This window comes from Eschrichtius robustus, chromosome 8 (assembly GCF_028021215.1).
Source record: "Eschrichtius robustus isolate mEscRob2 chromosome 8, mEscRob2.pri, whole genome shotgun sequence".
Taxonomy (NCBI): Eukaryota; Metazoa; Chordata; class Mammalia; order Artiodactyla; family Eschrichtiidae; genus Eschrichtius; species Eschrichtius robustus.
In genome coordinates, this window is record NC_090831.1 from 56,714,736 (window position 1) to 56,723,788 (window position 9,053).

The following is a 9,053-nucleotide window of genomic DNA, read 5'->3' on the forward strand; positions in this document are numbered from 1 at the left end:
CTCAAACTTAGAGGAAGTGGCTTTGTTGTGTACTCTTGGAAAGCTTGATGTGTTTTCCTGCTAGAAAACCAGAGCTGAGGGAGGCATAGCTAACAGAAGAATTGTTTGCATTGCTCACTTCACAGGCGGTGCCGTCATAAGCTTCTGAGGATTCCCTGAAGCTCACCCATGTACATGTGCACACCCCGACATACACAGTATCAGTAATAACATTGCAGAGGCAAAGCCAGCTTTCAGTCATACCAGTAGAGTAAAAATGTTGTCTTATTTCTCCCTTTTCTTCCCTCTTCTCCAATTTTGGAGGCTTCAGTAACAGGAGCTTGCAAACTGGGTGATAGAGGAGGTGAGGCAGAAAAAGAGAAGACATGCACAGCACCCCGTTCCCAGAAGGCTGTAAACATGTAGGGCACGAGGGCGGGGAGATCTGTCTTACACTGGAACGTTGGTGTGCTGATGGAAATATTGGATGGGGCATTCTAACTCACGAATCAGAACTGCATTTTGCAACTTTAAATAACCACAGAATTTTCTTTAAATCTAAGAGTGACCAGAAGGTACATGGGGCCAACTGGGGAATTTTCATCAGTGGTATTGGGAAAAACTCCCCCCAATGAATACATTTTTAAAAGGAAAGTGGTAGACAAAAATACAATTGCATTCTGATTCATCTCACAAATTGTTTAAAGTGGTTACATATATATCTTTGCCTATAAGGGAAACTCTCATTCTTAAACAAGGACAATATATCTATGAATTTCCAGAGCAGAGCAGAGTTAATTAACTTGCAGTAAGAATAACTGAAACATTTCCAGTATGGTAATCCAGTATGGTAATCTGGTGTCTTTCAAAATTTAAATTAATTAAAATTAGGTAAAATGGAAAGATTTAGTCTCTCAGTTGCACTAGCCTTATTTCAAGTGTTCAGTAGCTACATGTAACTACTGACTACCTGATTTGACAAAGCAGATATAGAACATCCCCCAAATCACAGAATATTTGGTCCCTGTCACAGACATTAAATCATTTGATTCTCACAAAACATGGGGGAAAAGGTATAGTTACTATTCACACTTAACAGATATGAAAATCCAAGATCAGAGAGGTTTAGAATCTTGATCAAGTTCTTTGATTCCAGGTCCCATGTTCTTTCCTCTAAACCACATTGGTTGACCCTCAAGGCAAGAAAATATAAAATCGGCTTCACTCTACTTTCAAAATACAACGGGGAATATTCTAAAATCTAGAAATCCCTAAGGGAAGGAAGCTTTGCTCATCTCTATATCATTACTGGATTGGTGGGAAACACAGTCTTGTTTCTTGCTTCTATTTTACAATCCATGAATTTATTCACAGATGTAGATTCAACTAAAAGACTGTTTTAATGAATGAGAAAGGTTTTAGTAGCAATAGCAAAGTACTAAATAACTGCACTTATCTATATTTTCCCTTCGCTTTTGTATGGTTCTCTAAGAAACTACTCAGTGACTTGGTTATGCATAGATTGTTTTAAGACCAGATTTACTTTCTATTGTTTTTACAAATAAGGTATATGAAATTCATAATAAAACTGTTGCTTCACACTAAATATCTAATGGTGTGTGGGTATAACTGTTTTATTGGAGAAAGAAAATACAGGAGCAAATTGAAAAAAAAAGATAATTAGCAGTACGTGAGGTATGAACACACCCCCCCCTTCCATTATAGGAGGCCAGAGAGGTCCAACTGGAACATGGACTAAGGGGTTTCCTCCAAGTCTTGCATCCTCAGAGGCTGAAGCCCAAAACTGGAATAGAAGGAGGTCCTGAGTGCAAAAACTCAAGGGATGACTTGGAATCCTTAGGTAGCTCAGGAATGGAAGACAAGGAATGAGTTGGGCTCTGTCCACTTCTCTCCATTCTCATGACCAGACTGCTTTCCTAGTTCAGGCCACTGCCACCTCTTCTTGTCTCTAATTCTGCTCCACCTTTTGCATTCTACCTCTCTAAAATGTAAATCATAAATTGGATCACATCATTCCCTTATTTTAAATTCCTCTGTGTCTTCTTTCTTTTAGGCTAAAGTTCAAGTTCCTCAGGATGTCTCACAAGGCCATTCAGGACCAGGCAGGTCTCTGCATCCTTTCCTCTTGCCACTTCCCCAGTCTTCCTACCTCTGTCCCTACCCCACTGCTACAGCCCAGCCTTCCTGAACTACTTGTTGCTTCCTGAATGAGCCATGCTCACTCTTGTTTCCACGTCCTGTGTATCATATTCCTTTTACCTGAAGCACTCTTTCTTTACCCTTCTTCTCCCTACAAACTCCAGTGTGGAGCTGGCTTGTGAACCCAGATAGCTCAGCCTCCAGAACCCATTTCATAAACACTGCATGATACCATGGGGCACACAGGATGAAGGACTTCTCCTGTCCTCTTGTATTTCATGATCCCAGCTGTTACTTTCATCCCTCTCTGCCCTCTCTGTTGTTATAACTGCAGACTGCGTCCACCTTCCTCTGGGTCTCACCAGCACCCATTAAGGTTGTCTTTATATTTGAGTCATCAATTCAGATGATATAGTGTCACTTCTTTCCCTTTACAAGGTATATGTTTTAATAAAGAAACATAAAAGTAGAAATTCATCCTGCCAAATAATACCCAGTCATCTTTGAAGACTTTAAAAAAGAGAGATGAACAACTACCTGCGTAGACTTAGGTTGACACTTTCCTAGATGCAGAGTAATGTGAAAAATACTCAACAATGGACACGGCATGGACACTGACCTATCAGAATGGATGCTGGTCAGCCTATAGTACCTGGTGTTCTCACTGAATATCCACTCTGCCTGGAAGCAGTGGATAGGCATGAAAATATTGCCTGGCTTTTATAAACTTCCATTATTGGGTAACACCCATGTTTCTAGTCTAGGATGGCAAGGGATGTCTTAGGAGCCTAACTATGAGGATATTTCCCTTGGTTCAAGCAAAAAGGAAATTAGGTACTGATGGTTGAGAGCATTGCTTCGGCTCCCCTCTTATGTAATTACTGATACATTGCTTGATCTCTCATGTCTTGAGTTGAGTTTGGCTGTTTTCTGAAGTTGAAATTCCCTATAATTAACCTATGCACTCTTGCCTGTTGCAATTTGACAGCAATTTACTTTCTCTTCCAGGATTTGTTGTTATGATCAGTAAGTTGGTTGAGAATGTTGATACCAGAGTTCTCTCAGTAACCTGTTTTCTTCTTGGATGTCATGATTTTCTTCAGTGTTTATTATTATTATTTTGAAATATAAATTAGTGTTTGTTACTGGAAGAGACATTTTTATGTTTATCTGTAGCTCTGTGTTTCTAGTAATCTTTTAAATGAGTGTGTGTGTATGCATATAAAATTATATAGCCACTTATTTTCCTTTATTCTCTATCATGCTAATAATTGTAGGATATAGTTAACTCACAGCTGCTTTAAAACTATTTGCAAGGCCTTTTTTCCTCTATGAAAATATGTTTAATTCACAATTTTCTTACTGATTAATTTTATAGAACATTTAGGTTTATTTATTTTTCTATTTATTTAAATCATTTTTAATTTAAAAATAAATTAAAATTATTTTAAAATAAAAATAGTCTATTTTTTATTAAAAGAAGGTGGTGAGAATTGAAAGTGGATTCCTTAGTATTATTTTTGAATGACACTTTATGTACTCTTGACTCACCTCTGTGAGTTCCTCTTCATTTATTTTTGGTGTTTAATTCTCATGTTAATAAGTTCTTTGTTGTTGCTGTGTGCCTCATTTAATTTGAGCAATTGTACTTATTCCTTCATGCTAATTCTTATTTCAGAGTATGGTTCTGAAGTAATTGTTTCCTCATGTTTGCACGATGATCTTCCTGTTGTGGGAGGGTGTGATGGGGGAGGATGGTGCTAGAGCACAGGCGAAGAGGATGCCAGGGTGTCCGTTGTGCTGAGCAAGGGAGGCCAAGCGCTTCACCGGTAACTTCACTGGTATGTCCTGGGTTGAACTGCTGCCTCCAGCCCTCTGCCCCATGCTCCCAGGTCCCTTCTCTGTGTAATTCCCTTTTGTCCCGATAGCTTTGGCTGGGATGGTGTCTTTTTTTTTTTTTTTTTTTTTTTTTTTTATGTGCCTGAACAGGAGAAAGTTAAATCTGCCAACTCTTTATCTGTGGACCACATTCCCACCTTTGTAGCTAATGTTTTTCCTGTCTACTCCCAGCCTCCTTGCACAAGCATTGTATAAGCCACATAATCTGTCTGTGTCTCAATTTCTTATCTGCAAAAGGAGCTAATAACATTGGCTACTTTTCTGCTAAGATAGTCCTGAGGATTAATGAACTGACTTTCAAATGCACAAGTGTCTAAGATGATAGGCCCTCCATAAATTCAAATTACTATTCTTACCATCCTCCCTTTTTACTGCCACCAGAATATTAGCTCACACAGGATCTAGTATTTGTAAAGGGCTTTGTAGTTTTTACAATATTTTATAATCTTTAATAATTTAGAAGAGCCTCTCCCTGCACAGTCTCAGCATCATGCGTCTATGGACAAAGGATTTCTGTAGATCTTTTTCATGAACTCTTCATTGTTTTGCCAATTCAGATAATTATTTTTTGAATCCTATTTTGTCTCTCACTTGAAGGATTTGTTCTATGTCAAGGCTGCTTGGGGTGTATGGGATTTATTCCTCTGATTGAATAATTTGGATAATACAAATGTAATTTGACTTATAAATTGGCAACCCTTATAAAAATATTGCTTCATTAGAAAGGAACTGGAGAGACTAAAAATGAGGCTGAGATCTGAATGGAGAACTCCAGAATGGAGGATTGGACCAGGGACAGACTTCAGGAGCTTATCAAGTCATGATTGAATAATCAAAGGGTGGAGCCTGGACAAATGTTCACTTGTCTGGTTAAGCCTTAAATGTTTACCTTGGCCAGTTGATTCCCTTTCATCCCCTCTGGCCCAATAGGAGACCAACATCCATTAAACTGATTCCTTGGCTGCCCAGCTTTGTTCATTGTTTATACCCTGAACTAGCAGGATACACTTGGCTCTTTATCCCTCTTGATCTCCCATGCTGCCTTTGGATCCAGTGCTTAATTCTGGTTCAGAAAAGTCCCTGGGACTTTACCCAGGCACTAGTTTAATTAGTGCCAGGTTTTTCCCATCACTCATAAAAGGAGATCAGGCATTGCTTTGATCTATATCTTTTTGGCAATGGCTTGCTTCTCTTTCCACCACTTTCCTCCATGCCCCAGGTATCCTGTGCTCTCCAGGACATCTAGATGCATGTAGTCTTCTTGAGGTTTCTTTGCTAATACCCAGACTTCAGAACTTCCTATTATTTCCTTCTCTACCTGGATGAGTCAGTGCAGTAACTGGAAGGCAGTCTGCCCTCCTGACTTTGGTGTTTCAGGGTTTCACCACTAGAGAGTGGTATTTTCTTCCTATGATCCTTGAAATTGTTTATGTTGAAATGGTTTTTATTAAATAAATATTTCTATAAATGAACTCACCCATATATTCTAGTGGACAAAGTAAGCCTGTATACAGTAAGGAATAAAAATGAAAACAAACAATAAATGATAGCTTTGGAAGCATTTCTCCTAAAAGCCATAATGTTAAGTCTACTATTAGATGATCAAAATTTGATTCAAACTTTTCTGTTCCATCTGAAGTTGAGTGTGAAGAATAATGACTTTGAACTTTGTAGCTCAAATATGGCTTTTCAAAACTTTACATGATTTATTTAAAGTTTGTCCAAAATCTTTGTACATCATGCAGTTACATTCTATTTTCTTAGTTTTTGTCTGGAGGCATTTGTAAAATAAACCATGCTCCCAAGTTTATTGAGTCTTCAGTTTATTGATAGTGGTTACACAAGGACATGGACAGATTTTACTAACAGACAAAAGAATTTGATATGTATTATGTGAAAAAATCAGAATCAGGTCAACATTTTAAAATGTCCGAGAAAGAAAAATAAGTTGTCACTAAGATTCCACAGAATCTTTATCTTAGCTATGTTTATTTAATACAGAAAAAATGCAGAGCCAGATGATTTTTACTCAGAGGGTCAAAAAATTTAGATCTGTTAGTTTCGCATAGGGAACAGGCAACGCACAGAACCAGTTGAAAGCAAACCTGAAAAGAAGAGAGGCCTATCCCCCCCTGGGTGGGCCTAGGAGGAGGAAAAAAGAAAGAAAATAATGTTTGCTGCCTTGTTGAGTTTAAGAAAATCTTAGACTCTCTTTAATTTTTAACAAAATTCAAAACTACTCAATCCTTTTCAAATAACACAATTTTAATGTTGAGCGCATATTGGGATTGACCTTTCTGTTGTAACAAAAATAAACATCTGGCAATCAGGGAACCTAACCTGAGAACTGATGTTGACCTGATCACCACCTTGGTAAGTGTTTTTAGATAAATCACGATTTCAAAGCTTCGGTTTCCATATTTATATAAGGAGACAATTGAATTTGATTGAGAGTTTTCAGATATGTACCATGGGAAACTGTAAGTTCTGTGGAGTGACTCCAGAGCCCCCCACTGCACTGAAAGTGGTGGCTAGCAAGTGAGGGTGGTGGGCTATTCTCCCCTTACGTTTCAACCAGATGAACTTTGCTTTCATTATTTACTTTCCAACTATATTTCTTTAAGTTTTGCACACTATTTCATTTGAAGAAATTGGTCCTCCGTGCATGAGAGAATTATGTTTGAGACCATTCAATTAAATTATTGCTAAGGTCCTTCATTTCTAAAGATGCGTTTTCTATGACAATTAATTTTAATATATATTATATACAGCACACATATACATATACCAACACACATTGTTATATATTTATATACTACCTTTCCCCAACCTAATCACAAAAAATACATATATAATAAAATTGAAAACCATTGACAATAAAAGCTAAGCCTCATATAATAATGACAAGGTATAGTGGGTTGGGTGAAGAGATTAATTATATTAAACAAACAAACAAACAAAAACCAGGGATATGGGAAGCTATTTTAAATGCACAAAAACCCAGTCTAACTTTCCCCAGTAGCCCAGGTAAAACCCAAAGCATGAGGGGATAGTAGTCTTTAAGAGAAAAGATTAAAATTTGAAGGAAGAAACGTTTCCTATCCCCCAAATCTGAGAATAGTTTGTCACACATGGCCTTATATGAAACATACTGGGAAAGTTCCCTGATTACAGTTTCACAAAAATATAGAGAAATTTCATATATGGTCACACCTCATCTTTACCAGGAGTAAAAACCAAGGAAGTAGTGCTAAGCCATCACTCTGTAAAGACTATTTTGATAACAGGCTGGAATAATATGCTTTACTTTTAAAGCTGCCTTCTGATTGGAATTGATCTAGGGATAAGCCTAGAAGAATTGTGTGCTGTGAATAGTTCATATACCCTCTTCTAGGATTGGCATGGCTTTTGATAGAAACTACATGGTAGGCCATTTTAAATTCACATTGTGAGACCATATCCAAAAGGCAGACTTTCCTTATTGTTTGTGAATACAGCAAAATGATGTTTTGTGTGGAAGTAAAGTTCCTGACATGATCTTGCTTTTATAGTTGTCTGCTGGACCTCAGCCACAGGACCACACAGGTTGAGCTGGCTTTCAGCCAGCACCTGAGTAACTCAGGTGTGAGCTTCTAAGGGTATAGTAAAAGGAGTGAGGACTACTTAAGAGGCTCTTTATACCTCTGCCACTGGGGCCAGATTAAAATGTTTCTCCTTGTGTTTATCTCTAATGAAAACTGAAAAGAAAGAACTTGGAAGGGGGCCATCACTTGACTGTGCTGTTTTCTAAGTTTGGAGAAGAGAAGAAAAGCTGGGTTCCTTGCCTCTGTCACCACTGAGCTGTGTGTCAGAACCTGGCTTCCTTTTTATTTCTTTCCATCACCTAAAATTGTATCGTCTAAAATTCTATGATCTAAAATTATGTTATAAAAAAGAGATAGAACCCCTCAGAGCAGCATGGCTTCACAAGTTCCCTGGTTTTAAAATGGATCCAATTTCATTTGTGAACAGAGTCAGATGATGGTGACAGGAGATGAGATCTTGATGATCACATCATGAGGATCCCCTCATTTTGCAGACGGAGACATGAGACTCTCAGCAAGCAAGGAGTCACTGCAGGTCATAGCACCAACTGGTCACAAACCCAGACCTGGCCTCCAGATCTTGCTCTTTCTGTTCTACCACTCCACAATATCCAAAAAATTATTACAATAGCCAATGTTTTCTTTAAATATATCTACTTGAAGGGGTGTGTGTGTATATGTGTTTCTATATATATTTTGTATGAAGGCGCATCCCTCTTTGTGTAAAGATGGCAGATACAGGGATGGAGAACAGTGCTGGCTTTTTGATTTCTGTCTCCTGATGGTTTTACTTTGCCGTTCATGAGGGGAAAAGGGAATAGAAAGAAGTCAAACTTCCCCAAGAGTCTGAGTTTACCTTCTTAATGACATGTTTATTTTTCCACATCACATTTTGCAAAGAAGTGAGAAGTGACCCTCCACAACCTGGCCTGCTTTCCCTAGCTTTGGGCATTACAGTAATTCCCTTAGTTTAGCTGCATATTTTACAAGATATCTCATAAAACCTCAGAAGCTGATTTCTGAGAGCGCTTGCATCACTTACCAATGACTGTGATGGGATGCAACTTAGAAGATAAATGGCAAAAAAAGAAACTGAAGATATGGACTTCCCTGGTGGTCCGGTGGCTAAGACTCTGTGCTTCTAATGCAGGGGGCCCGGGTTCGATCCCTGGTCAGGGAACTAGTTCCTGCATGCCACAACTAAAAAAGATTCCCCGTGCAGCGACTAAAAAAGATCCCGCGTGCTGCAGCTAAGACCTGGCGCAGCCAAATAAATAAATAAATAATTTTTTTTAAATAAATAAATATTTAAAAAAAAAGAAATTGAAGACAAAGTTGCATCTTATGACCATTACCTCAACATAACTGGTTTTTCACTTCTCCAAATTTCTTTCCAGTTTTTATCTGTAATATATACATTTTTAATACTTG

At 38.1% G+C, this 9,053-nt stretch overlaps 1 non-coding gene across 1 annotated transcript; it reads left to right on the top strand.

Moving 5' to 3' along the window:
• Positions 1 to 8,729: 8,729 nt before the first annotated feature.
• Positions 8,730 to 8,802, top strand: TRNAR-UCU (transfer RNA arginine (anticodon UCU)). The gene has a single exon. It is a non-coding gene; the product is annotated as a tRNA-Arg (tRNA).
• The last annotated feature ends 251 nt before the right edge of the window (positions 8,803 to 9,053 follow it).